Source organism: Trachurus japonicus, chromosome 22, assembly GCF_045865225.1.
Source record: "Trachurus japonicus isolate A0001 chromosome 22, Traja_1.0".
In the NCBI taxonomy this organism is placed as follows: domain Eukaryota; kingdom Metazoa; phylum Chordata; class Actinopteri; order Carangiformes; family Carangidae; genus Trachurus; species Trachurus japonicus.
Window position 1 is genome coordinate 15,140,681 of NC_140928.1, and position 23,985 is coordinate 15,164,665.

General features: G+C 43.7%; 1 long non-coding RNA gene across 1 annotated transcript; it reads left to right on the forward strand.

The window, feature by feature from the left end:
• The first annotated feature begins 746 nt into the window (after positions 1-746).
• Positions 747-14,414, forward strand: LOC146963751 (uncharacterized). The gene is made up of 3 exons (XR_015034732.1): positions 747-1,105; positions 4,058-4,237; positions 14,303-14,414. It is a non-coding gene; the product is annotated as an uncharacterized LOC146963751 (long non-coding RNA).
• Positions 14,415-23,985: the final 9,571 nt, after the last annotated feature.

Consider the following 23,985-nt stretch of genomic DNA (forward strand, 5'->3'; position numbering starts at 1 on the left):
CAGTTGGAAAGGTGAGGATTAATCTTTCAAATCCCTTCTGGATGTGTAGGATGCTCCATACAGTCAGTCCCACACTGAAAATAACCCCCCTGATGCTGACGCGAATTGGCTGAGCAGAAGCATTGTGCTGTTATGGTATACATACTGCAGGACGTGATGCCAGTAAACTAGTGAATATGCTGACAGCAATACAGTACCCTCTATAGCTGCAGCAGCTGGTAAATATGCACACACTTAAACAAAAACTGGGACAGAATATATTCTAGCGGTGCGCCAGCCACTGTTTGGTGTTTTCATTATTGTGCTTTCCATTTCTGGCTTTTCATCGAATGAATAATTCTGACTGGTGATAGAAAATATAGAGAATAAACACAACAGAGGAGCAATGCAAAGTTTGAGGGAGGCTTTAAAATAATAAGAAAAACTGAGAGAATAACAATAATGTCCTGCTTAGGTGGTCATAAGACAGAAATACTTTTTCGGGCTTAAAACACATGCAGAGATTTCTTTCATATTTATTAGAGTCATAACCATGCAGGGCACATGAAGACGTACAGTCAAACCCACTCATGTAAAACAATCAGACAAACAAATGAGCAAATACCCACTGCAAACCATTTTTGTACAGCCAATTGCATGTCATTAGCTTTCTATCTTTTTTTTTTTTTGGTTTTTATTTGGATGCACTTAGCAAAAAAAAAATCTCAGTCAATTAAAAGCTGTTGATGATACAGTCGCATGGCTGCTGTGAGAACGGCAAAGCAATCCACATCCTCGCTCATTTATGGTGGGGATTTGGTGTACCATGGGAAAGCAGCACTGAGGTGGATGTGCAGAATTTCCCCCCTCCATCTCTCCTGCTAGTGTCTTGCTGAGATTTAAATAAGCCTAAAGATTACTTGAGGGCCTTTAAATGCAAATTTTGGTGAGTGTGCAAAGCCCCTCCTGTAAACCTCTGCCTTATCATTTGCCTCCCAGATTAGGGCCTGTCTGAGATGCGAAGCTGGCCCCAGGCCCCCCAATAAGCTGCAGGCCAGGGGCCACTCCTGAGAGAGGGAGATGGATGGAGAGAGGGAAGGAGCTTGCTATGGATATGTGTGCCAAGGTCAGTGGTGGCTGCACACACAATAATCAGGAAGTATCAAGAGACTTACATCTGCGGGTTTACTTATCTCATTGTGTGTTTGTGTGTGTCCGTGTGCATGCGGGCTTGTGTTTGTGTGGTTTTGGTTATTTCAGACACAATCACATTACATTCAGTCCCAAGGCCTCTGAGCCAGGATCTCTGACAGATTAGGCAATAATCAATTAACAAATTAAGAAAAAGTAAGCATAACTGCCTTGTATCCCATGCATTATAAAACACTTTGATGCACAGCCACAGCTATTGGCCCAATGTCTTGCACTTTTTTTGGGGTGGTGGTGGTGGGGGGATAACAGATGTTGGAAATGGCTTTGATAGGTATATTAGCTCTGAGGAAAATCCAAGAGTATTTATGGTTTGAAACATGAAAGGATCCTGGCTTGTGGATGCATTTATATTTGAATGGCACTCACTTCATTACTTAATGATTTGAAAAGGCTGTTAGGGAGCTGAGCCCGAGCCAACGAACCCATGACCCTGCTGAGTCAATGTGCTAAACAGACACAGGCTCGGCTTCAGGCGGCAGCTCCACTTCTCACACCATGGAAGTATGACATATGACTGTGGAATAGAGGAGAATACATTAGACTAGATTAAAACACACTGGCTTGCGCAACGAATTAAATATAGCTTCATTTTGTTAAAGCAGCTATAATCAATATTTTTATAATAACAATAGATCAAGTGACTACAGTGCAATGAAAGCGGTGGCTTCGGTGACAGGCTCGCAGGGATATTATCACCAACTCTGCATTTCCTCACTCAGCTCTGCTCTGTTTTATAGCATCTGTCAGCAAATTGTTTTGGTTTTTCTTCCCAACTTACGGTATTGTTGTTGACATTAGCATTGAGCACGAAGCACTGTTGTTACTAACAGCTGTGCGGTTGCGGACACTGCTGTAATGTCACGTATACTCAAGCACACTTTGCATGCTCGACTCTGATTTTATTTGACACAAAAACTTGTGTATCTGTCATGAGCTGATCCACTGCGCCAGAACACGTTTAGTGAGTGAGTAACACCCACAACTGTGCTGGAGCTCTGAGGGTTTGGATCAGTAACTTTCACAAACGTCCTCAATTTGCATTAGAGCAGCATAAAATTGTTTTTAAATCCAACTTTCACTTTACTTAATATTCCTAGAGTTTTCCTGTTTCAGCACAGACTAGTACAGAGTTGTCTTGGAGCCAGCATCTACCCGCCATTACTGCAACTGCAGCTTAAAGCAATTCTGCACTGGCTTCAGTGGCGTGCCCCTAATGGTTACTGTTGCTGCTGAGCAGTATGACCAAAGCAGCTCCGTTGCTCAAGGGTACTACCATAGTAGTTATTTGGGAGTGTGCATTTACTTTCCTCCTTCTCTGATGTTTGGAGATTGACTTTTCCTGCCCTGAATCCTCAAACCGCTAGCTTGCCGAGGTCTGCGGCGCTATCCATTCTACTGCACGCAGCATCAGGCTATCTCAAGCATCGAGGTCACTGAGTTGCACCCGTATTCTTCAGGGTGCGTGTACAGTATAGCACATTATGGGCCGGATTTACTAAAGGTTTGCGTGTATTAAAACGTGTGCAAACGTGATTGCACGCGCAAACACATGTGGAACCTGATCTACTAACCGGACGCACCGAGGATTGCGTCTCTCACACGGGCAAAATAGCACGTGCGATCCATTTAGCGTGTTTGCCTTGATGAATATGTAAATATGGGCGTTTCAGCCAGAACGTGCAGAATACTGGGAGGAGTAGATGCAAATAGATTTATTTAGCGCGTGCAATGTGATTTACCAAACCAGGAAGAGATTGCGGTGGCTGTTTTTGCGTCTTTATTCACCACGTCTGAAAACCATGTACTAACTGATACAACTTTGCCAAAACGTATGCGTTTATTGATTTGATGCCTGTCAGAGCCCCGTGATCTTACATCTCTGCATTTCCTCACGTCTGGGTCATTCTGTAATAGTTTTTCAGCCGTGTTAAAAGTCATTTACGCGCCGTTACGCACGGGGCACGTCTGTCCTGCAGTGCGCTCCTCTCCTCTCCTCTCCAGTACCTGGCTGCTCAGCTCCGTCTCTCGGTCCCGGTCCCGGACTGAGACACGTCACCGCTGCCTTCACCCGTCTTTAATCCCTCTGGTCGGTGGTCAGAGTGTTTAGATCCGTGTGTCCCACCTGAGCTCTCTATTAATCCACTCGATCATGGGCGGCACACACACACACACACACATATTACAGGTGTGTGATTGTCGCTGCAGCTGCTGCCTGTTCGTCACTATATGACGAGTTGGGCCATGTAGCGATTTGTGTTTATCTAAACAGAGCGCGAGAGAGATGAACACACATGCTGTCATTGTATGCATCGGATCAAATGTCATTCTGTCCCTTCGTCCGTCCAGCTCTCTGTCCACTCTCTCCATGGCGGAAACGATTACACGCGCAAAACCCTCATTTACATATTGCGGTTTGCACGTGTTTTCATTTAGCGGGTTACTCTTAGTAGATCACCTGTTTTGCGTGCACTAACCAAACTCGCAATATTATAGCGGGTGCAAACAATATAGCGCCCGCTATCTGGGATCTTAGTAAATCCGGCCCTATGTCACTCTACACTTTGATTTTTTTTTTTTTTCTCAACCTCACTGTAGCCTACATTCTGTGCATCTGGCACAGTGTGTAGGCACAGCTGCCGTCAACAAGGACCTATGCTGTCAAAAAGCACCAAACTCAGGTCAAGGTCATGGAGGGGAAAGTTAGTGATGGCGGGAGGAAGGGTGGTAGCAGTCCTGACTGATGCTGTGGTTGACTGCTCCCTCTTTATAACCCCACCTACACTCCACCTAGCAAACACACACACATGCACGCACACATTTCCCCCTTTCATCCCCTTTTCCTCCACCATGTACCCTTGTCATACAGCCTCCCCCTCCTCCCTCCCAGGTGTTCAGAAACGATGTGGATGAGGTCGAGGACATGAGGAGCCCACCGGAGAGAGAACAGATGTCACATGCCTCTTGCACCACACTAAGGGATGTGTGTGTGTGTGTGTGTGTGTGTGTGTGTTCTGCGCTGTGACAGGTAGCGTGTCGTGGTTGAAAGGTAAAGCCAGGCCCTACTCCCAGAAGGAAATGGAATGAAATAGGGGCCAATAAGTGGAGGAGGGGCACAGGGATATAAAAAGAAATGTATGAAAATAGGTCCTGGGTGTAGACACCTTGTTGTTAGGTGTTGGGTGTGAACTTTACAAAAGGCTGTCAGTCGTATATGTGAAATGCCACATTGTATATGGGCCGTTTTCAAACCGAGCATGGCAAAACATCCCCGGTGATCAATAAATAAACAATAAAATGTGTATTTGATTTAAATCACTGGCCTAGAAAGAGCCGATGTCAATCACTGAGACAACAATCCATTTGAGTGGAAAGTCCTTTACTGCTGTTACAGCTGACAACACGAGGTCCTTTGTCATGGCAGCACGCGTGCTTTCATTCATCATTCATGGATCATAATGTTCTAGATTGGTGATTAGACCAATGGCAGATTCAGAGCTGCATTAATGGTCAAAACATATGCACATACACAAGCATACACGTCGATTAGAGGTTAGCTTTTTTTTCTTCTTTTTTTTTTTTAAATAAATGAAACGTATGAGCCCTATATACATGCTGGCTCACTCTAATTGAAAGCCTTATTGCTAGTTAATTTCCAAAGTACTGCAAGTTCTTGATCAAGATAGCTTCACCTTTGTCGTAATTACACACGTGAGGCCTGCTAAATGTACACTCACCTGCAAATTAACTCATTAGAAATCACACTGATAACAGACATGTCATGTCCACCTACCACATGGAAAGTGATCCGTTGTGTCCCCGGTGATACCTCCCTCTGTGATAATGTACATATTCATTATTCAACAAGGCCTGTCAGATTAACAGAGTATTCGGCAGATTAGCTGGTTAGCTGTCTGGTGGTCTTGTCTTTTATCCAATGACTAGAGTGCCCTGACTAAGCACATCATAATGGCAGCAATCCCAGGTGATGTGTAGTGCAGGACGAGACCTACTTTTGATCTGGTCTGAGTTTCTGAAAGGTTATTAAGCTGTCTGGAAATGTTTGCATTGAAAGCTGACTGATCATAACTACACTTGTGTATGTGTATGAATATTTACATGCCATGTTTGGCCATAAGGGAAAAGGATTTATCCTTCCGTTGGAGTCAGAGGTATCTGTGAGCCAACATCTTCTATACCTTCCAGGTACTGAAGCCTATGTATATCCTGTAGAGCTTAAGTGTTCAAAGCCACCTTCATGCTGTGGCCGCTGAGTCCTGCATGATAAGCAGGCATCTTTCTCCTGCAGCACAGTCCCTGTTGGATGATGAAGACATCAGAACCGAAAGATGACTTCTGAGCACAGGACTGCCTCCTAGAAATTCACACTGTGTACGTGTTGCTGTAAATGCATGAATGTGTGTACTGTATGTGTGTGTGTGTGTACATGTTTATTCAATTGTGTTTGTGTGTGCTAACCAGGCGGTTTAATCTGAGCCAATCACTGGGAGTTAAGCGTGGTTTTGGCAGCTTTATGTCTTTCGTTTGAAGGTGACATCACTCTGAGAATTCTCCATGAGTGTGCTTGCAGCTTGTGTTGCCGTGTGTGTGTGTGTGTTACGTGAGCGAAGCTACACAACGTGCATATGTTTCACATATGCTGACAATTATACGTCAGTTTCCACAGGGAAACCAGTGGGCAGGATGGAAAGTGCATTTGAACCCACGTTACATAAGTCTACAATCAGCGGGTATGGGAGTGATTCAAACTATGGTAAACATGTTGGCAAAAACTAATCAGTGAATCTTTCATCTTCTAGTGTTGCAGGCAATTTATTCATCATTCTGGCACAGCACTGTACACTGTAATGTTGAGGGCTAGAGGGGCTGTGTTGGGGTGTATAACCTCTGTGTGTAGGCGTGAGAGAGGGAGGGCAAAAGAGTTTGAAGGTGCACAAGCGTGTCACCGTATCAAGTATCACCCCTTTTACAGCAGCATTAGAGCTGACATCTTTTATCATTTTCATAGCGGATGAGGCAAGTTCCTCACCAATCATCTTATTTCAACAAATGCTGAGGTTAAAATCATTAATTGGTGGTGCGGATTTCATTGGACAGGCCTTTTTATAACTATTTTACAAGCGGATTGCCTCATTCTCAAATTACCATCTGGGCTGAGTGGATCGCTGATTTAGCCTTTGGTCTGGGACCAGCGCAACACTTTTCTCAGTTCCATTTGTTGGGCCCCCTGAGTGTTTACAATTGCCTTCCGTTGTAAAAGTCAGACTAGTCTGACTCCCCCTGCGGTTGACTTTTGGTTAACTGTGAGGTGCCATGTCCCTGCTCCGTATGTAGGGGAGAAGCACCGTGGGGGCATCGTAAAAGAGCCTCACAGGATATTGAAATAATAGCCGTTGCAAGCAAAAAAAAAAAAAAACAGGATAGCCCGACTCAAATCATTTCCTCATGTATTCGTCCTGAGTGATCATAAAATCTTCCGAGAACTCTAAAAGTTGTCTGCGGTCTGCTAATCTAATATAGAGCGGGGCACATGGAAAAGAAACATTTCCTCTAACTACCAAGTTATCTGCCTGGGCCAGCGAGGCAGCTCTGAATCTGCTCTGATTTTTGGTCTATCAGTCTGAAGAGTGAGGGCACAGGCAGTGAATTAATGGTCAGGAGATTTATTTGTTTGGTGTAATAAGGACTGTAAAACAGTAAGAGCTCTGTGCAGCCTTGCAGGCCCCCTGCCCCGTGGGTACAATCAAATGTTGCCAGTAAATCAATAGAGCTGGAAGAGGTTTTTATAACCCGAGTTTAACACCAGGCTCTAAGTGCTCCAGGTGGCAGGTCATTTGTTCATTATCCCAACTTATCACAATAAACAATGGCAACTCTGATTGGACTACTCTGCTGCTACGAGACGAAAAATTGGAGGGGAAGAAGACAAAAATCTCAGGTGGGCAAGGGAGGGCTAATAAGGGAGGCAGAGAGTGGGCAGGAGACAGGGGAGAGCCAGAAGATTAACCACTGTAATTACGTACAGGAGCACAGAGGAGGACTGGGACAGTGCGAGTGACGGAAGATAGCGTGAAAGCTCTACAAGATGTCACCCTGTACCGATGACTCCTCTGATGGCAGGGCTATAATCATGCCTCTTCTATCAGACACCATGAGGTCCAAGCTTTTAATAATGTGAAAACAAACAGTGCCGTCTGGTCCTTCCTTCCTTGTGGGAATGAGGTTGCAAATGTACATTCCAATCTCAAAAAAAAAAAAAGAAAAGAAAAAAAAAAGTAAGCTTGTGTACAGAAACAAGATGAACCGCTTCAATAATTTTGTTGCCTCTTAAAACGTGGTCCTGGACTGTGCTGCAAAGGTGAATAAGTAGGATCTCAGGGTGGGATGTGACTACCAAGCATTAAAAGCCAGTGATGTTTAAAACACCACAGAGATGCAGCTCGGATACAGGTGTCGTCTGCGCTCAGATATTGTGTAAAGAAGAGGCATAAACACTTGTGCAGTAGGTAAAGCAGTAAAATAGGCCTACATGCTGTTTGCAGATGGCTTTACCCAGAGGAAGTTACAGCAAGGTTGAGTGCTTTTTTTTTGTGACCCCACTGGGAATTGAACTCCTAACCTATGACAACCTCATGCTTTATCAACAAAACAGACTCAGGCGGTTGTGCTGTGCACCTTGTAAAGGTGAGCGGCGCATTGCACTGTGTGGGAATATCATCTCCATAAGGTACAGTACAAAAACCCGCTCCAATCTTAGTTATTCAAATTTTGTGTGGTTAATTTATGACTCCTGTACAGGAGCGTGGCAGCTGGAGTTTGTAATTATACAACACACTCCACTCTTTCTACTCTGCTGCCGACACACTACTGCATAATTTACATGTCTATTAGCTCATCAATTACAGTGTAATTACTTAGATGCACAACTAGCTTTTTACCATATTATAAAGCAAGTCATCAAATAAATAAGTTAACACACGGACAAAAAACAACAAGCAAACAAGCCTGTGAAGGCAGAACAAACAAAGAGACATAAATTGAAAGGTTGGATTTTCACTCTGTGACATGAAGTCACCTCAGTTCCTCCAGTATTGTTTCTCCCTCTCCTCTCCTCTCCTCTCCTCTCCTCTCCTCTCCTCTCCTCTCCTCTCCTCTCCTCTCCTCTCCTCTCCTCTCCTCTCCTCTCCTCTCCGTCTCCCCTCCTTGTGTTTAGTCTGAGCGGGCCTTATCCGCAGCTTATCATCTGCATTTGTTTACAGCTGATTCCACTGTTCTGCAAACTGTCTCATGATTCATTACTGTGATTAATAAGCCTATCATGTGAAACAAAAATACTGTAGCGCTACATCTCAAGACTCATTGTCTCTCCCATAAGCTGTTTTTTTTTCAAGGATGCATAATCTAGAAGCATGAATCTGTTCCTGCTTCTCTCTCTCTCTCTCTCTCTCTCTCTCTTTCTCTCCTGTTTGCGTTCCTCTCACCATCCCTCTCTCTTTCACTTTTTTGATGAATTAATGACAGAGTGAGTTTAGAAATGCATTATGCATGATAAGAATTGCTTTGTAATGGAAACAAACAGAGACAGTGGCGTAGGTCGGGGTGGCAAATCTATTGACCATCAGCGGCACCTCATCCAGTATGCATTACTTATAGAGGATAGATTTGTTTTTGTGCATAAAGCCGGGAGCCAACACTAGATACTAAAAAGTGCTGATGAGCCCTTTGCGATGTGGCAATATGGTTTGAATTCCTATCATTTCAATAACCTTACGGAGATGTGACTGCCAAACGCAAAGCTCTCTTCAAACTGAAACGGGGTGTGTTTGGGGTTACGCTGGGAACACATTTCCTTTCCATTTGTGATTGGTGTCAGTTTCAAACGGCGTGGCTCTTAAATGTAGATGGAAATAACCATGGATGAAGTTAAAAGAAATAAATGGCAGTGATCCCATCATTCACTCAGTCGGAGCACAGTCAGAATCAAAGACATCCTCGCTAAAGCTCTGAGATGTTGCACTTTCTCAAGATGCCTGCACCGTACACAGGAAACGCCATCTCGACGTCAACAGATTGCATAGACGATATCCTTGAGATATCACTTTAATAAACAAAGGCCTAATTTCTGTGCAGCACTGAACTTTCATCAAGCCTGTACCGAGCTCAGAACAGGCCATTCAGCATTCAGCACATTCACGCTGCTGTTGTTTTGGCTGCTGCAGGTCATAGCGGTGATAAATCTGGGGAAGTTAGCCTTGGTAATGGACTCCAGAAGGGGTCTGGGAGTTAAACAGTGATGAGCAATGGAAACTGTGGTCAGCGAAGAGAGCAGCTGTAACCCTCTAACAGGCGTGGACAAGATGGGAGGAAGGAAACGGCCAAACGTTTGGAGGCCCAGCGATGGGTCTATTTTAGGAGAGAGCTGGAGGGAGAGGAGGGGAAATCCAGCCGAGCGGCAGTTGAGCAGCACATGTGGGTTCGTTGCCTGACGACTGTTGAAGAAGCGGTGAGAGCTCAGCAGGAGAACAAGAGGGCTGGAGATGAATTGCTTGTACAGTGGCACTGTTAACTCCAAAAACTAGTTTTTAATGTTGGGTGTGCCTTGAGAGTTTGTGTAAAGGGTAAGTGGAGCTATACAAGCATAGCCCTGGAAAAAAAAAAAAAAAAGATATGTGGCAAGCCACCGTTGCATAATCCTCTAGGGACTTGGTTAGAAACTAGGAAAGGCAAAGAAGCTATAAAGAGACAGACATGAGGAAGGGAAGAAAGAAAAGTGTGAGTGAGTAGCCTGCTGCTTTTTTGTCAGCAGGTTTTGTCGTAAGTGCTCTCACAGGTTCTGTCCTCTCCTTTTCACCTTTGACCCTGAAATAATCCTCGATTAATGCCATTTGTTGAACACAACAAACTCTTTGTGAACATGCAAGAGAAATGGCTCAGGTATTGATATGTATATTAGCCTCCGCAGGCTCGGCCCTCTCTGCTGTTGGACAATTCTTATTGACGAGCATTTGCTGCCTCCGCAAGTTATTGTCTAAATAATTGATCTAATTGATCAAACTCAATGGAAATCAACAAAATGACTGGTTTAATAGGCAAAGCTGTTTCTTGGGGATCAATGCTGATTATTACACTGAGGGACTAGGCCGTTATTGCTGGGTCATCTATTGGATGGCCTCGGCTGTTTACATTTTAATCTGGCTTTTATTTGTGTTTTGAGTTCCAAAGATTCTTGCCATGAGGCTAAAATCCCCTTGTCTGGTTTATGTCTTGACAAAGTAAATAAATGATTCGGTACCCGCAGCAGTCAGGCTGGAATGTCAAAGGTCGGTGGGGTCAGAGCTGCGAGCAGCCAAATTAGGTTTGAGGACACCATACGCTCAGTCCCCCTCTATTTGATTACTGCCTACCCATGTGCACTAGAACATGGACAAACAACTCGAGCACGGATCACTGGTGAGTGTAATGTTGGGAATTTGAAGGTGAACACACAAGCATAGTCATTGAGTCACCTTACACATCCAACGCTAAACTTTTGAGCAGACCACTTCTGTTTTGATTGAGACCTCATGTGGTTAAAACAAATGCTGGGTTTGAGGGAAAGCGGCCATGTTGAGATGGTGAGGTAAAGTACTTGGCAGCGCACTGCGTCTCAATGGGAGGAAAAGAGCACTATGTGTCTGTTATTGTTGAAAAGTTAGGACTTCTCCTGTGCAATCTGTCATTTGTTTTCGGGGCATCAGACAACCCACAGGGAATGGATCTCATTTCAAATATTAAACAGGCTTCCAAGCCACTTGAAGTAAACAAATTAGACTTGGTGGTTCAGATGGCTCAAATGACAATATTTCTCAATAATTGGAAATGATAAAGAACGCCTTTGATATGTTGGTGGCTTCACCATGTCTCGGAGGCAGTATGAAGGGAAGCCTGCGGTTTCACTTCACACTCTCAGTCTCATTATAAACCTTCACAGTCACAGCAATACATTTTATAATGCGCTGTTTGGCTGAATAAACAGTTATGATTTGGCACAAAACAGACACAGTGGACTCCTGACTTCAACCAGCTGCCAGCTTCTCTGTGTACACGCCGGAAAGCGGGGAGCCAACTAGACTCTCCAGTGGAAATTATGAATATAGTCATGCATTATAGATTTACAGGTGAATTTATTTATTCCCTCGCAAAAGTCGGAAATGTAAGCCAGACAAATCAATGTGGGAGAGTTCATCTCTGTCCACCTAATCATTTGCTACTGTCCACCAAGCATTGGCTACTATCAATTGTCTGCCCACGGCTCCTGCATCCAACACTGTTGCAATTAAAGTCAACAAGCACATACTGTACTGTCGACTAAAGGTGCTTTAGCATGGGATTCCAGGTTAATGTATTGATTATCTTCTGCATGGTAAATTGGATTTATTCCACATCATCAGTCTTGTTTATTTATTTATAAGCACACTGTAATTTATCAAAAATGAAAGATTTCCTATCTTGCTGATGGCAAGAGCCGTAGCTGTCAAGGTAATCAAATGTATTGTTTTATTTTCTAAATATAACAAGGCTTCATCTTTTTTTTTTCTTTTTTTTTTGATTTATGTACCAAATTCTATCAATCAGTAAAGCAAATCTGAAGAAAACAGCATGGAAAAAATGAAACCAGACCAAAGAATACCAGACCTGAATGTGCAGTGCTGTTGGTAATGCATCTCACTGGACACTGCTTGTACACTATGTCACACAGACTTAACGACAGCTTGCACTTTTTCCTACATGTTACTTATTTATTTATTTATTTGCTCACTAGCCAGCCCTGCACCCACACCCTTGCGCTTCTGCCAGCATCGACAAATACAACACAATACAAAGGAACGCTTGCTTTTGGAGAATTATTACTTATTCATGATGCCCTGGAGTCTTCCTGTCCATTCCAGACATTATTTTAGTGTTTCTGTCACTGTTTCTCTCGCTGTTTTTGTAAAGGCAGTGACACTGGTCTAACTACATCTCAAGATCAAAAAAAAGAGAGAAGGATGGGAGGGGGGTTGTGGTAATGTAGAAAGTGCGGCATGTGTGTTTGCACCTGCATGTGTGTGTGTCTGTGCATGTGTACACACTTCACTTGTGCATCACACACTGACATGTGCAGCGATGTGTCTGCCTGCATCAGTGTGTGTGGTCTTTTGTTTTGGCAATGATTCCCTCCAACAAGAATCTTTAAAAAAAAAAAAAGAAAAGAAAAAGAAATCTGTAAGCAGCCTTTTTGCATTTCTAATCCAGGTCAAGCTCAGAAAATATACATAATGCATAACACAAACACCTACTTATTTTTTGATACTATTTATATTCTCAATATATTATGAAAGTGATGTTTGTGTCTTTGTTGCTGGAAGCGATCCCAGGCTTCTTAAGTCACCCTGAAGCTACAGGAGAGCTTTTCTATCTGTACAGCAGCACAGTGTGTGAGGGGCTACACTGTAGGCTCTGCTCCTCTGGCATTGATGTACACTAATGTACTCCACCTCCCCTTGGGTAAAACTGTCTGAATCATCTCATCAGAATCCCATACACCCGTCCATCCCATCTCATGCAGCCTTACCCCGTCGTCATTGTCCATAATAAAATGGTCCGAGCCGATAGAGGCTGGTTGATTGCTGCTGGCCAGCGCGGTGGGCTATTCACCATAATATAATATTCCCCCTGTAGTCTGCACTTTAAACCTGTCTCACACTGACAAGTGAGCATCACCCTGTGGGGTCAGCGGGGTCTCCCATCATTGTCCAACCACCTAGTCTGACTGACGTAAATCCTATAGAATAGCCTGTTTTGAACTTGAGCATGCGTCCCCTCTTGACACTTGCAGCACGTCTGCAGATCTCCAGTAACAATATCACCTATAGAATCAATCTCCCCGCCGTATTTGAGGCCTATAGAAGTCATTGATCAGCACTTTGATGTCACGGCCTTTCATAAATTGCGACCTTTTTAGTATTGGCATACCCCGTCACTCCTGGAGACAGTCTTGTGCTCGTGACTCTCTCCAGCGGGGCAGAGTGAGAGGCTAAGAGTCCGAGGCAAACCAGCGCAGTGTCACAGGTGTCAATACAGCTGCTCCTTATTGACAATTAGGCTCCCCTGGACCCGCTGAAATGAAATCGGAGATGACAAGACCCTGACTTTGATCCCGACCCTCCACCTCATCCTAGAAATATGTAATTGTGGCCCCTTCAGGGGAATTCAGTTTTTTATGAAGGCAGTGCTTGTGTGGACTAAGGAATGGTTATGAGAAATGAGGAGATTGGTGCTGTCGTGTCACTCGATACACATTCCCATATATTTAAAAAGAGATATCCAACAGGCAATATTATGCTTTTTATGTGCCGGTGGGCTTTTTCAGTGACACCAGGCCATCTTGTGGTATTCTTTCTCTCCAAAGCTTCAGGCAATATGGGTTTTCAGGAGAAGGCAGCAGTCTGAAGTACTTTAGCTTGTTAAAATTGACCATAAACAGCTCATTGTTTTAAGAGGGCCAGACACGGTCATTTGATACCGGCACTAGACTGGCTTCTCGCCCCTCAGCTATCCTGATATTTCACTCTAGTAGTACACATGGGGTTCTACGGATGAAATATTGCCAGTATAAGGCAAGCGTGCACTGCTGGGGAAGGATGTGTACAGAGTATTCTTTTACACTGGGGATAATGTTAAAAGCTCACTGAAAACTCAAGGTGGGTATTAATGTAACTGTGCATTATAACAGCTTTATTTTGCTTTCATTTACTAGAATGTCAGCTCTATTAAATATATTTCACCACAGTGCCGTCCTACATTTGCATTTGTCTTTGAAATGGCTCAGGTAAAACAAATGAACTTTCAGCAGCAGGCAGCAAAAACACCATCAGATAATGACTAAAAATAAAACAAATATTTATTATATATTATATAGACAAAACAATCTGAGTTGTTTGTTTGGATTAATGCAGAAATTTTCCTGTGAAGACAAAAGGGATGCATTCAGGACCCCACCTGTCTTTTTCCACAGTGCTTTCCCTCCACACCCACCCCTCTCTCTCTCTCAGTTTCTCTCTTTCATATTCAGCCCATCATCGGAGCGCCTGACGGCAGTCTGATGTGTTCTCAGCATGCTCCTTTACATGCACATGTCAGCGCAGTTGAATGAGTCACCCGAACTGACAGCAGATGGTGCTCTTTGGGTACGAGAGGCCTGATCCATCCGCTCAGCCCACTCTCCAGGCAATCTATCATCATTCTCCTTCTCTGTCCCCCCCCCTCACCCTCACCCCCACCGCTCCTTACCTCCACCCCTCCACCCCCACCCCCCCCCCCTTCCACAAGACCACTGAGGGGACTCTGGACCACCATCCTCTGTGCCATCATTTACCTTTGTGCAGGGGAATGTCAGCCCCGCTCAGCCTTGGGCTTTTTATCCAGGGAGCTGGCGGCAGCTAGTCGACATGCAGTTTAGACAGGGATCCATGGGGCACTTCTTAATGATGTGGTTCAGTGATAAACCTGGGAAGACTGACTGACTGAAAATTGTAGGAAACGAAAAAAATGAAGAAGAGGCACATTGTAGAGACTGCTGTAGGAAAGCGCAGCGAGAGGGTCACTGAAGTTCAGCGCTTTAAACTTTCAAACTAGTTTCATTCGCCAAATGTTTGCATTATGAAGTGTTTGAAAGATGGTTTTCCAGCAGCCGGGGCATACTGTACTTTTAACAAACCCTAAAGAGGTATAGGCCAACTACATGAACACTGTTGAATGAGGAAAACCTTTAGATTAGCATACATTAAATGTGAACATGAGGACACATTTTACTCTGTGTCTATAATGTGATATAAAAAGCCATCATGAATCCATTTGTGAACCTGATATACAGTGTGTAGGATTTAGTTTTCCTCAAGCTCTCTGACCTATCTCTGCAATGCAAATGTTTTAATATGCCAGAGTGTTGCTAGGAGCCAATCAGGTATATTGCAGTGATTAGATTAAAATCTGATTTTTTCCGTCAACTCAGCAAAGCTGTATCGGTAGTCAATTAAGATCTGTCATAATGTGATGGAGGACAGTTTGAAATGATCCCCTGCTCTGCTAAATGTATGACAGGCTACTACTAAAAGGGTCACTGCCATGACCTTGATTCACCAGAGGCTTTAAATACACAATCTGCTGGTTTCAGCATATGCAATATTTCTCGTCATCTCCAAGTGAAACGTCAATGAAGTGTGTCTGCAGGCGCCTGTGCAGACAGTTCTTTATACATTTCCCATTTTCCCACACAATAGAAATCAATGCACAAGTAATTCACATATTCATTAAGAAAATATGTCCACAGTTCTCTAAACCTATTTGTGAATTAGCTGACAAATTATTCCCTTTCACATTACGGCTTTGACTGAGCGACAGGCAGTGGAATTCAGACTTGGACACTTTTTTTCCTCTCTCTGGGTTAATAGTCCTACTTAATACTCATCAATCATAGCAGTCAAGAGATATTGATTGCTGGCTAGATTAAATCAGAGTTATTCCACTGCGATGGTTATTACAAAGTACAGCTATTACAGTGAAACAGTTCTTGATTTACTATACGAGAGGATCTGCTGCATTATTGTGGCATATTTGTGTGTGTGGTGACTTTTGTATGCAAGTGTGTGGCTGAATCCAGCTGATTCCATCTTTACACAATGTTTGGGAATAATTTTTCTTCTTTTTTTTTACCCACAGCATGTCTCTGCTTTTCCATTCCCCTCCTGGGGCTTTATTACAAAATAACTATGCATAAGATTCAACTTTGACAACTTTGATTTGTCAGCACAAGCCTTTTTTTCTTGTTGTTTTTGAACGACCACATGAGGTGAAATGTTACACTGTGTGACTGCATCTTTGCATAATGCGGATGACCCATAAGTATGTGTGTGTGAGTGTGTGTGTCATAAATGATGTCATCAAAAATGCTCACAGCTGCATTACTAAGACACATTTGATCATCTCGGCGTCAAACAAATAAATAACAATCAACACTTTTGTGATTTTCCATCCAGTTCTCAGCCACACTGGCACCATGGACACAGACTTTCCTGCTGGCTGCCCTGTTTGACCTCCGTTGGCCTCATCACCGGGGAGTTATGAAAGCCCTGTGAGTGGCGGCCCTGTTCTGTTCCGCAGTTGTGTGAGCTGAAACGCCTTCAGACAGGTGCTGCAGAGTGTGCCTCAGTGCACCCAAACAGCTGGGGCCGGTCATCAGCGCTCACTGGAGATGACATCACCTGACAAGTGTTCATCTGACTCATCTCCCGCTCTCTGGCTTCATCTCAGGCCCCTGACACATGCTTCACCTCGGAGGCGCTTGTACTGGAAAGGAGGACTTGGACAGGAGGGGGAGGAGCACAGGGAGGAGGAGGAGGAGGATGAGGAGGAGGGTCGTGGCTGCGGGCTCTAAAGTTCAGTCATGCTGCTATTCTATGCCAAGACCATGTTAAAGAGGAGGTGAGGTAAGAGGGCAGAGGCAGGTGATGCAGCCCCACTCATTATCGCACTTTGACAGGTGCAACGTTTTTCCTAAGTGCGTCAATAGGCCTTTAATATCTCAAAGAAGAATCCTGCACTCCATGTATCATATATTAGGGCAGTTAGAAAAGAAATAAGCCGGACACAAAGGGCAATTAAACCGGAGGAGTCAAGAGTAGGAACAAGGCTATTCCACTTTAGTGTGTAGGGTTGTGAATCAGGGAAGGTCCATCCCTGCCTTGGACATAAAACAGTGATCTTTTTAATTACCTAGCATAAAATCCACAGTATAATATTCTCACCCTCGCATTATACAGGAGCGGAGTTGTATGATTCTCTGGAGGTGACTGTCTTGTGCTGTGGGAAGGGGAGAGATGAAGGTAATATGAATGGATGGGCTCCTTTGGAAGTTGCTGTAAAAAAAAAAAAAAAAAAAAAAAGCAATCAATTAATTTGGTCACTCATATATTTCAGTAGAGGGTGAAGTGGATGGAATATGTGATTTGACATTTAAACGTCCAGCACAGCTTTTTTCTTTTTTCTACTTTTACATGGCTACGCCTGCACAGGATGTCTCTGCTTTCTGCAGTTGGATGACATGACTGTAGCACATCTTTCTGATTTGTCAAGCAAATATAAATGAAGTGAACGGATGCTACATAAACGCACTTTATAATCTCAACACATCCTGCTGACCGTGGCTTCAATTAAGTAAACATACATAGAGAGGGATTTTGTGTATGTTTATAGTATATACACAGAGGATGATGATGAGCGTTGCGTTAGTCATGTTTATGTTAAAGATGATGATGCCTCATAAAATCATGATGGAGGTGTTATTATTGCATTGGTTCCTCCGCCTTTCGCGCTCTCTCTCTCCCTCAGCACATCTGATAAGTGCGTGCTGGTGCAGCGCGAACAGCATTACATCATCCTGCTCCTTCCCGGCAAAGTGAGCCGTGGCATGATGAGATCAGAGCCCCCTTGTTATCCCAGTAGCAGAGCAGACTGCTGCAGGACCTAAAGGATCCTCTCCCACAGTCGGGGGAAATGTGTGACAGACGCTGTTTGTCTGCAACCCAAACACAACCCTCCTAAAAAAAACTAAAAAAAAACCACACACACAAAAAAAACAGATCAAGCTCAGGTTCATCTGCAGGTGAAGCCTCTATTTCAGGTGTGGAGCAGAGAAAATCAGAAGAAAATCTTTAAATACATGCACACACGCTCACATACACACACACATATACAAACAGAAAGGCACAGATATACAGACACTTGGAAACTTGCAAAAAAAAAAAAAAAAAAACACACCCCATGGTGTTTGCTGTGTGATCACAGAGCATATAAATCGTTTTCTAGATCAAAGGCTCTTCGTAAGTCACAGGGCTTATTCATTTTAAATCTTTTTATATCTTTCTCAATTACTCCCAGTTTAACTGCAAACACAAATCCAGACACAACAGTTTCATTTATTGGGTAGCTTCACTTTGTTGAATAACCACACCAGATTTTTTTTTTTTTTGCCCTCTAGCTGCTTCTCAATGAAGATTTAGCCTTATCAGATGTACGTTAGTCTGGGCACTGGCCTGTGTCCTTCCCCTCTGGGTCACCAAGTGCTCAGTTGCCATTTGGGATTCAGACATATGAAGATGAATGGAGAGATGATCTGATTCTTGTGGACCCTATAGGTGACTCCTGCCCCAGTCTCCACCCTCTGGCTGTCCTCCTCACACCCCTTCACCCATTCTGGTTATCCTGTCTGTGACACCGTAATGATGACAAAGACTAACCAGTAAACAGCAGCATCCAGCACCACAGAGGACCCTTTTATGGTGCAATGAAAGTGAGGGATGAAGCATGGTTTGTCATCCAGGGGAGCTCCAGCAAATCACCACACAACAGCGAACAGCCCCAGCAAGTGGAGTGGAGATGACCACGGCGGGCGCTGGCATTGAGTTGAGCTGTTTGTCAACAATCAATCGATCTGTCAGTGTAATGCAGCGCAACAAATCAGCTCTGCCACCAGTCTCTGTCCGGGGCCAAGAGCTGGGGGAAAAACAGCAACAACAACACCAAAAAAACTGTGTCACAGCTGCTGGAAGATTTAGAAGAATCTGCTCACATACTTCAGTATGACTTGCTCTTACTAATGAGGGACTGATCCTGCATTAAAGTGGTGTCAGATTTACAGCCTGAGCAACTTTTCCACTTGGAAGTCCCACAATAATACCTTATTAAGTCAAACGTAATGTGAATAAATTAGTTTTGTTCAACATTTTGGCCTTTCTATCCTGATAAGCTGGTGCTTTAGACCTTAAGATCTTCTTTTTTTCCACACTGACAGCTTGTGGATAAGCAAAAGTTTTTTTCTTCTTCCCCCTTTCACACCCTAGTTGCCCATGCACTGATGCCTACTTTCCCCTTTTGTTCCCTGTCCCATGCCAAGTTTCGGCAGCTGTGACAACACAGGGACCAGAGACTTAAAGAGATACATTGTTAAACACAAACCCGTCACGCATGCTGCCATTCAAACACTCCCCCTAACTAGATTAACATGTTGCCAGCACTCCGACCAGCACAACTTACATACTTTCCTGTGACGTGCAGAAAAACGCAGCATAATGACCTCATGCAAACTGACTGGCATGTCCACAATGTGCTAAACGCTGTGTGTGTGTGTACATACAGACACACAGAAACACATGTGCACACGTACACACATGCACACACACCCTCTTGGCGCTCAGATGCTGCGGCCACGCTTGCAGTTGTCCCCTTTCACTGCTTTTACTATTGTTGAGTAAAGCGCCATTGTGCGACCAAAAAGGATTAGAAAGCGGGGAATAAGAGCGAGCTGCATACATTTTCTGAGTTCTTTAAGATGCTGCCCACAGTGATACAATACACTATTGCTTGTACACAATGCAAGTGGGAGCTTTAGGGGGGAGATGTAATCCCTCAGGTCACCAGTTACACATGGCAAAACGCTCTTAAACACACACACTCAACCTTGTATTTTGTAGTGTGGATGTGTGTGATTAAATCCGTATTGTCAAGTGCAGGGTGGCACGTAGTTATCAATATTAATCATCAGGAGAGCATATGGTCCTCAATCACGGCTTGATTAATCAATATATTGACAATATCACACCTGTGCAAGATAAATCACCCATGAACATGAGCTTGTTGTGCAGTTCATTCAATATACATGAGAGAATCATTCAGGAGCTAACATCCCAGTGGTACAGCTGAGGACGGCCTGAAGGTGATGCAGCATGTAGGAGGTGTGTGCGTGTGTGTGTGTGCATGCGTGTGTGTGTGTGTGTTTCTGGTGGGGGTAAAATGAACACACATACACACGCACGCAGCACAACAGACAGCGTGTGGAAATGCTTGCTCCACTCTGATGACATCACCATCTTGGCTAGGTGGCTGGGGCATTTTCCATAGGCTGTCCTCTGTTGCTGTGGAGAGGCCTCCTCCAATCCCCTCCCCTCCCTCCTTAATGTATACAACACCGGCTCCATGAATGATCTGTGACATTGCTTCCCTGGGCTGATCCAAAGACAACATTATGTGACCATTCAGAACCCGCCCACCACCACCACCTACCTCCCCACACACACACACAAACTCCTCTTTCAGCTTACGGATCGCCTGATGCGGGGCGTTTATGGCTATTTGTCGCGTGCTGTGTGAACAGAATACTGAGCGGGCCTTATGGGGCTCTGATATGACATGTGACAGCCCATCATCCAAGGTTATTTATGTTAACTAAGCATTTCCATTTAACTCAATCTCTTGGTCCTGGCTTGTACACATAATAAAGGTGTTCCGCATGTCAAAATTTGTTTTGGGATCTTACGCATGATGCAGTAAACACTGAATGCAGCGGCCCGGGGAAAAGAATTGACCAGCTTTGTATACAGTCTGTGATTTAACACTGAACAGAGCTCATAGGAAAAGCCATGCAAAGAACTGCTGACAACACTGTCTATTACTCCAGGCTCTCCGCAGCGCATGCACAATACATGAAGTCTGCGTGCTATAATTCCTTGACTGTTTTGCTCGATACCCATACCTGACACCGGCTGAAGATCTATACCTGTCTTGAAATGTCTCTCTCCTCCCCCTCGTCTCAATAGCAGTGTCCCTTGGTAGACATTTAAAGAGGCGTGGGCAGCTAAAGCATTCTTTCTCTAGGGCTTTCGGAGAAGAAAGAGTTCAAGAGGTCAGAGATATGTGTTATTTTCCCACCGGTGCAACGCTCAGGATGTGTCAGAGCCATGTGTCAGGGAATGACAGCGAAAAGAAAGACGGCAGGAGAGGTAGATCTGGCAGACAAAGGCCAGACTTCACAGAGAAAGCTCGAGATCAATGGATCGGCAGGCTATGCACCCCGCGCTCACAAACAAGCGCACGCACGTACACACTCCCAACAAGCACACAATACTGGAGTTTGATGCAAAGATTGACCTATCAGGAGCCCGTCAGAAAAAACTTGAGAGAGACGTACAGACAAACACTACACACAAATGAAACACTTCCACCTCTATACCTCGCCGACTACATTCAGGGTGCACCTCAACAGTCCCCCTCCCTAAGCTTGTCATCTTGATGAATGGATCCGAGTAACTGTCAATTAAAATGAAAACCCATCTGTGGAGTAGAATGAGGAGGACACTTCCAATGAAACACATACACGCACACACACATACGCACATATGCATACCAGTTGTGGAGAACAGTCTCAAGCTTCTGCCCAGAGACAAGGGTTGATCCACACACTGGGCTTCATATGGGCAATACATCAAACAGACAACATTATCACTGACTACACCTCTGAAAACTTCAACATGATTAATTATAATTAATTAGGGAAATGCTACGTGTTGGCTAATTTATCATATTTGCATTATTCAAAATCCATCATCAAAATGTAGCCAGCAGCAGGCCTTCTATTTTTTTTATTTATTTATTTATTTTTAATTTTGCAGTAAAGCGCTAAATCAGCAAATTGCAATTTGTGCATTTTCACTCAATCCCTTGAGATGACTGCAGACAGTCGTTGGTAAACAATTTAGTTTCAGGCTTTGTGGAGTTCCAACTCTGACCAAATGAATCTGTTTTCAATGCATGCCCGCGACTACTAATTCATTTTAAAGAACATTTGTCAGTTATATTGATCGCCGGCTGACGTTTTGTAACCTTGCTGAATAAGGTGCAGAGGCCGGCTCCTGGTGTTTAGTAATGTAAAGCCTACATGTCAGGAAAAGAGGATTTTTGAAAAGCGACTATCATCAAGCTTCATACATATTTGCTGATGTGTTATATGAGCTTTCTAAAGAACCTGTGAAGCTGTTTAAAGTGTTCTTCATTTAAAGCGGAACCAAATGACAACCATACATTACTGATGACCTCAGCCGGGACTTTAGCCAATCCCCTTTATGCAAAATCATCACTATATGATTGAGACCAAAAGTGGTGGTGAAAGTCAGTATGCAAGCCTCATTACCCCAATTAATGGCAATTCCTATTGCATAAGCAAAACTCATCTGAGGGTAGAAGTCAATACCTTTTTCATGGTTATGATAATGGCCTTAAATGCTCATCTGTACTGATGTGCACAGGGAGAACTTTGGAGCTTGACACTGAAGGACATCAATGCGGCAATATAGGTAATTAAAATGACTGCGTCTCAGCCATTGCAATTAAAGTGGGAAAAGTGTGTCAGGGCCTGTGTATGATTTGTTTCATTAATTTTCATTACCAAGTGTTTATTAACCTTTTTATCTTGTGTAGCCCTGATGGTTGTCCGTTCTTTGTATATCTTGACTGTGTGTGTGTGTGTGTGTGTGTGTGTGTGTGTGTGTGTGTGTTTGTGTCTTCCCGTATATTTCACCTTCTACAGAATGTCCCTATCATGGGAAATTTCATGTGCGGTCCAGGGAACTGTAAATGTTCATGTTTTTAATACACAGCGCATTCATCAGCAGCAGGAAACTGCACAGTGTTAGCAGGCGGTCCAATGAAGGAAATATTATGGCTCGTAATTAAATTTGAAATTAAGTGATATTTCATCTCTTCTCATTAATTAGAAAAGAGGTCTTCTGCGGTATAATTATTTATTTCTGGAAAACAGAAGAGGACAGTCATAATCCTCTCAGGGATGTCGCGTGTTATTACGCATCAGGTGAGGTGGTGGCGTGTGGATACATTTGAGGTGGTATCCTCTAAAACCTTATCATCTGCATGTTGAGCAGATTTTCAGAGCTCATTCATGATTGATACCTACAAGATCAGTGAGGTGTATTTTTGGGTATTAACCCACGTCAAGCTGATAACGTCAAAGGTGTGATCCTGAATCAGTTGACTACAGGACAATAAACGCAATTGAAAGGGATCTTAAAGATGGTACTTGCATTAATCAGGCTATAATGATATTAGACCACTTCCTTTTTGTGAAGGAGGGGTGGCTGACTGTTGTTCGATGGTGATCACTATCAAAGCTTAACGTGGCAATCCCTGCTAAAGATGCATAGAGGTATGGATAGTGGCTGGTAAGGGATTAAGAACACGATCTCTCATTCCAGCACCATACATTCTGCCTAATGTCAAGAGGGGATCTGGAGAATAAATACCTTTGCCCAGATACATGGATACCAATGCCACCCCAGTCACCTGGTCTTAACTTTGATCAGTAATTTTCTAGTAACGAGATTTCTCTGATTTCATTAAATAGTCATTTCGCACCTGGAAGCCCAAGGCTTTGCTGAGAGATCAATGATCTAATCACGTTACCGTTAAGCCAATTGGCTTGAAAGTCCTTTGTGATATCCCTTTACTGTTTTAATGACTTAGTTCAGATTAAACAGGTTTTAGGAGCCAGGGATTAAGGGACACATCCATTGAGGTGGAAAAAGCTTTTTCTGATGCATAATTTATTGCAAAGAAAGGAAAAGGATTAACGAGGGCCATGTGCCCGCCTCTCAACATCCACCGGTCAGTGATTTTTAGAACAGAGGCCTTAGGACAGGACAGACGTTGCTGGCTTTAAAAGATTTAATTTCTCCCATTTATTCTTTTGTGGTGGTAAAAATAAGATACAACGTTGATACCTGGCTGAAAAGCTACTCAGAGCCACTGTTTGTCACTGTCGGTGTGTGACTCTCCACTTACTCCTCAAAGGGAAGCAAGTGATGAGTTCACGCCTGCGATGAGTCAACATAATTACCCAGCAGCCCCTGACAA